Here is a 7,169-nt window from a genome sequence, read left to right on the forward strand (position 1 = left end):
TTGTAGCAGGTACGAATTCCATCACCGCCAATATGTCACACTATATTGATTTCCAGTTACAGCCCTTTGTAGTAGAGTCGTTCATATTTAAAAGATACATGAGATGTTCTAAATAAATTAAAGGATGTCAAATGGGAGAATGATATGTCGCTGGTGACAGGCGATGTCACTTCTCTATGCACGATCATTAAACACTCAGATGGTTTAGAGTTGGTAAAAACACCTTAATGACCACGGATTTACAAAAGAGTCATTGGGAGTTTATTCTTAAAGGTATCTCATTTATTCTGCAGAATAATTATTTTAATTTCGATGGAGAGTATTACAATCAGGAGGTCGGTACCGCCATGGGGACCAGGTTCGCCCCCAGCTATGCTAACCTCTTCATGTCCAGGTGGGAGGATGCCTCAGTGTGGGGTGGTCATGGCTGGGGGTCGAACCTGGTCCAATGGTGGCGGTACATAGATGATGTCCTCTTTATTTGGAGGGGGGACTTAAACTCTCTAGAGGATTTCTGTTGCCATCTAAAGACCAATGATTTGGGGATTGTCTTAACCTTTAATCAAAGCACTACTAAAGTTAATTTTTTGGACCTCAGTATATATGTAGTGGATAATAAAGTGGAGTCCACGGTATATATTAAACCGACAGACTCAAACACTTATATTAGCACACAAAGTAATCATTTACCACAATGGCTAAAAAACGTGCCTGAAGGACAGTTCACTCGTCTTAGACGGAACTGTTCAGAAAAACATAACTATACAGTAGAGGCACAGATTATGAAGAAAAAATTTGTGCAGAAGGGGTACAAACCCCTACGTCTACAAGAATCCTTAGAAAAAATTGCAGCTGTAGAGAGAGAAACCTTGTTGGATACAAAAGTAAAAGGACCGTCTACAGAAACACCTCAGAATATAGCATTTGTTACACAATATAATGGCTACCACAAACAAATTGAGAGTGTGTTCCAAAAAAAATTGGTACCTCCTTAAAAAAGACCCGATTTTGTCCTCTATCCCGCCTGAGAAACCCAAAGTTATATACAAAAGGGCACCTAACCTGAGGGATAAATTAACATCTAGTGCATATGTAGATAAACCCCTAGGGGGCATTGTTAGAAATCAGGGTTTTCATAGGTGTGGCGATTGTAATATGTGTAGAAGTTGCCCATCCCAAATCAGGAAATTAAACTCATTCCTATGGAATGTAAAGGAGTTCAAGATCCAACATTTTATCACGTGTAATAGCAAATATGCTGTTTATGTGATACAGTGTTCATGCAATAAATTATATATAGGGAAAACCAGTAGGACACTAAAGATACGTTGGGCTGAACATTTACGGAACATACGGAAGGGGTTAATCACTCAGCCTTTTTCGCTTCATTTTAAGGAGATTCATAACTGTTCGACCGACCATATTGTTTCTTGTTGCGGTATTGAATTAACCAAAATTCAGTGGTGGAATAATAATAGGGATATCAGACTAGTGAAAAGTGAGATGAAGTGGATTTTTAATTTACAAACATTGGCACCAGGGGGTCTTAATCATGAATTTGAACTCAGATGGTTTTTATAAATATTGTTATGTTTTTAGATGCTCATTTGCAACCTCAAGATAACCAGACGTTGTGTTTTGGTCATTATATTTTTATGAGGATATATTTTTATGAGGGTACATTTAACCTTTTATATGATAGTTACCCTGTAGGTGTGCCCCCCAGAGACCATTTATAAATCTTTGTTCTTTATATATCACATGTGGTGGCATCACATATTCATTGTGAACCCCTTCTTTTTTGTTAGTTCTCTAGAGAACTTTAGTGTAATAGTAGGTGCCTGCCAATGAGGACCATTTAGATAGATCCTTTATTAGAGGTTGCCAGTGTGATTATTGTATCATTTATCTGTCCCTTTTTAAATTATTCCTCATTTATTTACCAGTTTGGTTTGACTATAGGATATATGGTGATGTGGCTGCTCGGATTTAATTGTCATAGTAACGGTATGCTGGCTCCGATATTGTTATATACAAGCCAGTTTGCCTTGTTCTCAGTGCTTTAGGAGACAAGGTCGTTCGGATCGCCAGGTAAGGCGTCATGGCAACGTGACGCTGGCTCCGATAGGCGGAAGTCAGCGTCTGCATCACATACGAGGATGTGGGCTTGTACGCGCTTACTGACGGTTGCCATGGAGAAGCGGACAGGAAGTTAACACAGTGTGGGCGGAAGTGTCCGTCTGCACTGAAGTTCGTGAGGGAATACAGTTATTTAATCATGCACTGCATGCCGGGTACACGTGGAGACGTGTTACCATGGCAACCCGCTCACTTAATTATAAGTTTAACCAAGCTGGTTAATTGTTTCAATTTCCGTTTTTCTTCATAAATAGCATTGTCATTAGAGCACTCTTGATCCTTGAAAAAGCCCCAATTGCGGGGAGAAACGCGTTGGATGAGTGCTTACAGGTGGTTCCTGCATGACTTGGTTTCTTGAGGTTGGATTTGTGTTATTACCATCCTGCTGGTTAGTGCTGTTTACGGCCGGCGGCCATATCAGCTTATTTCACTGTCCGCCCCTGAGCCATTTTGTGTCAAGGTCCACTGTTTGTGTAAATATAACTTTTTATTTTGCAATAAAGTGTTTTTAATTATAACACTTTTTTATGAATATTCTTGGAGCCACACACAAAGAAACCGTTATGTGAGGATTTACATCTTTTTCTGAGTGAGTAATGGTACGCATCGTACTATACGTTTGATTTACAGTTTATGGTGGAGTGAAAGATACCTTTATGTGCGGAGACTAGCTATATTGATTGTGAGTGGGGTACGCCATCCATCTCTTTTGAAAATCTGTTTTTTCAAGCTACTTGTTCATTTTCAGCATTGAAAGACGTACTACACCAAAATGTGTTATTTCTGCTTTTGTTACATATCACTTTGATACGTCCTATGGAGTGGGAGATTTGATCGTCCTCATACTACAACAGGAAGAATCATCTTGCGATTGGACTAATTCATACATAATCATATGGACAATAAGTATCATTTCAGTTATATGAAACCACACTGAGCGCTTTTATTTGAGCTTTTTTCATTTGTCTGTTGTATCTGCATGAGGGTTAAGTGGCCTTCACTTGCTCAATCAGCTGCATAAGTGAGTTTGCGCGTTGGGTTTTTGATTATTTTTTCTTCTTGGCACAAACACCTGGCCCATCTAGGAGTGGCACTGCAGTGGCAGACAGGATGGCAGTTTTAAAAACTAGGCCCCAAAGAGCACATAATGTAAAGAAAAAAAGAGGTGCCACCCACCCTTATGTTGTGTAAACAGGACATGCACAGTTTAATAAATCCATAATTTCAGCGACAGATGATGAATGTGCTGCAGGTGACGTATAAGGGAGGATGTTCCTAGGTGGTTAACATCCTTACCACTACTTATTATGGATTGACAAAGGCAACAGATGGCTTGACACCTGTTGTCCGGATTTGTGGAGAAATAATTCCACACCGAAGAGGTTGCTTTTTTGGTATTTTGCCCAGGCATGACAATGGGCTTTTTCATCCCATGGCCAACAACTGTCTCCACTGGTGCCTTATTCAAACAAACCACATCACCATCAGAATCCTCATCGCCAACTTCCTCCTCAGAGACAGCTATACCAATATCCTCTTCATCTTGGTGTACTTCAACAGTGACATCCTCAATCAGCAACTGGACTGGCAGTGCTATTCCAAGCACTTGCAGAGGGCATGCAAATGGTGGTTGGAGCCTCCTCTTCCCATACAGTGTTGTGAAGGTCAGGCCTAGACATCGCAACCGCGCACAGTGCCAGCACCCCTGTATTTTCACAATACCCCTGTAATTTTACAGAATACAACACAGGGCCAGTGTACATTTATTTCCACTGCATCCCTGTATTTTACAGCATACAGGGCCAGTTTACTTTTATTTTAACAACAGCACCCTTGTATTTTTACAGCATACAGGACCAGTGTACTTTTATTTTAACAACAGCACCCTTGTATTTTTACAGCATACAAGACCAGTGTACTTTTATTTTAACAACAGCACCCTTGTATTTTTACAGCATACAGGACCAGTGTACTTTTATTTTAACAACAGCACCCTTGTATTTTTACAGCATACAAGACCAGTGTACTTTTATTTTAACAACAGCACCCTGGTATTTTTACAGCATACAAGACAGGGCTAGTGTACATTTATTTTCACTGCACCCCTGAATTTTTACAGCATATAAGACAGGGCCAGTGTACATTTATTTTCACTGCACCCCTGAATTTTTACAGCATACAAGACAACCCCAGTGTACATTTATTTTCACTGCACCCCGGAATATTTACAGCATATAAGACAGGGCCAGTGTACATTTATTTTCACTGCAGCCCTGAATTTTTACAGCCAGCACCCCTGTATTTTCACTGCATACAGGAGAACATTGTCCCTGCCCCCAGTACAACACAATGACAGCCAGGACAGCGACACCCATGTACAGCTGCAGCACCCCTAACAGCCATGAAACACCAGTGACAGCCAGGACAGTACCCCTAACAGTACAGGGACACCACAGTGACAGGAACAGCACCCCTACAGAGCACACATTGACCCCACACCACCACCCACAGAGAGAGACAGAGGTCTGTCTCCCTCACTCTCCAGGTCCGGAGTATAAAATAGTGGTGACGCACGGCTGTTTTTATGGAATCTAAAACCCGCAAGAATCAGACAGTGGGATGATGACGTTTTTCCTCGTTCTAGGATCCGAGTCCGGTGCAAAGTCCCGAGCCGGACTCGGATTTTGGCTCGGTACGTGAAGTTCGTGGGGGGTTCGGTTCTCTGAGATCCGAACCCGATCATCTCTAATTTTAAGTAAATAATCTGTGCTATTTATGAAGAATGGGGTGGGGGGGACTGACTATTTTGTCTGTCCTAGGCCCCACAATTTCTGACGGCAGCCCTGTATATAGATAATATAAATCATTGTGACTATACAGATTTTGGTACTTTCCTTGGTTTTTTTCTTTGCTGCCTGCTATAAATGATTCTGCACTGGGGGGGGGTCATTCCGAGTTGATCGCTAGCTGCCGTTGTTCACAGCACAGCGATCAGGCTAAAAATCTGCATTTCTGCGCATGCGTATGGGCCGCAGTGCGCACGCGCAACGTACTTTCACACAAAACTATGCAGTTTCACACAAGTGCTAGCGACGCTTTTCAGTCGCACTGTTGATTGTTGAATGATTGACAGGAAGTGGGTGTTTCTGGTTGGTAACTGACCGTTTTCCGGGAGTGTGCTAAAAAACGCTGGCGTGTCAGGTAAAAACGCAGGCGTGCCTGGGGAAACGGGGGAGTGGCTGGGGCGTGTTTGTGACGTCAAACCAGGAACCAAACAGACTGAAGTGATCGCAAGGAAGGAGTAGGTCTGCAGCTACTCTGAAACTGCTTTAAAAAATTTCAGCACTGTTCTGCTAACCTTTCGGTCGCACTTCTGCTAAGCTTAAATACACTCCCAGAGGGCGGCGGCTTAGCGTTTGCACTGCTGCTAAAAGCAGCTAGAGAGCGATCAACTCAGAATGAGGGCCTATATGTACGCTGTGAGATCACATGCAGGTGCTTCGTGCTAATTAGATGCAAGACATTAATGTGTGGGGAAAAAAGCAGAAAAAGCAAGTAACTTTGTATATGCCCGCCCAGTTCCTGACGTCAGTCACAATGGATCGGGCAGTGTGTATGCACAACACAGTGCCCGATCCGGCTATAGATATATCTGCAGACCCATTGATCTGCAGATATATCTACTAGTGATCTTACCTCAAAGAGCCCAGAAATGGATATATACAATAAGCGCCTTGAGTTCTATTGGAGAAAGAGCGCTATATAAATAAAATTATTGTTATTATTATAGTTAAACAGGCCCAGTAGTCTGGTGGCCAAAAGTATCACATAATCCAATCCAAGGACTATAGATTCTTTCATTATTCATTATCAACTCTCATTCAGTTAATATTAAATTTATTATTATATCCAATATGTCCTATTATCCGATAGCATATATTCCATCAACGTCGTCTGCCAAGGCCGATGCCCAAGTCATAGTAGAGAACATGTAAAATCCAAAAAACTAACGTTCAGTAAAATGACCCAAAAATCTAAATTAAAAGCATCTGAGGAGAAACGTAAACTTGCCAATGTGCCATTTACGACACGGAGTGGCAAGGAACGGCTGAGGCCCTGGCCTATGTTCATGGCTAGTGGTTCAGCTTCACATGAGGATGGAAGCACTCATTCTCCCACTAGAAACTGAAAAGAGTTAAGATGGCAAAAGCACAGCAAACAACTGTGCGTTCTTCTAAATCACAAATCCACAAAGAGAGTCCAATTGTGTCGGTTGCGATGCCTGACCTTCCCAACACTAGACGGGAAGAGGTGGCTCCTTCCAGCATTTGCACGCCCCCTGCAAGTGCTGGAAGGAGCACCCACAGTCCAGTTCCTGATAGTCAAATTGAAGATGTCACCAGGATGAGGATATGGGCGTTGCTGGGGCTGAGGAGGAAATTGACAAGGAGGATTCTGATGGTGAGGTGGTTTGTTTAAGTCAGGCACCCGGGGAGACACCTGTTGTCCGTGGGATGAATAAGGCCATTGACATGCCTGGTCAAATTACAAAAAAATCCCCTCTTCGGTGTGGAATTATTTTAACAGAAATGCGGACAACAGGTGTCAAGCCATGTGTTGCCGTTGTCAAGCTGTAATAAGTAGGAGTAAGGACGTTAACCACCTAGGAACATCCTCCCTTATATGTCACCTGGAGCACATTCATCAGAAGTCATTGACAAGTTCAAAAACTTTGGGTGACAGTGGAAGCAGTCCATTGACAACTAGATCCCTTCCTCTTGTACCCAAGCTCCTGCAAACCACACCACCAACTCCCTCAGTGTCAATTTCCTCCTTAGACAGGAACGCCAATAGTCCTGCAGGCCATGTCACTGGCAAGTCTGACGAGTCCTCTCCTAACTGGGATTCCTCCGATGGATCCTTGAGTGTAACGCCTACTGCTGCTGGCGCTGCTGTTGTTGCTGCTGGGAGTCGATTGTCATCCCAGAGGGGTAGTCGGAAGACCACTTGTACTACTTCCAGTAAGCAAT

Source organism: Pseudophryne corroboree, chromosome 1 (genome assembly GCF_028390025.1).
Source record: "Pseudophryne corroboree isolate aPseCor3 chromosome 1, aPseCor3.hap2, whole genome shotgun sequence".
Taxonomy (NCBI): domain Eukaryota; kingdom Metazoa; phylum Chordata; class Amphibia; order Anura; family Myobatrachidae; genus Pseudophryne; species Pseudophryne corroboree.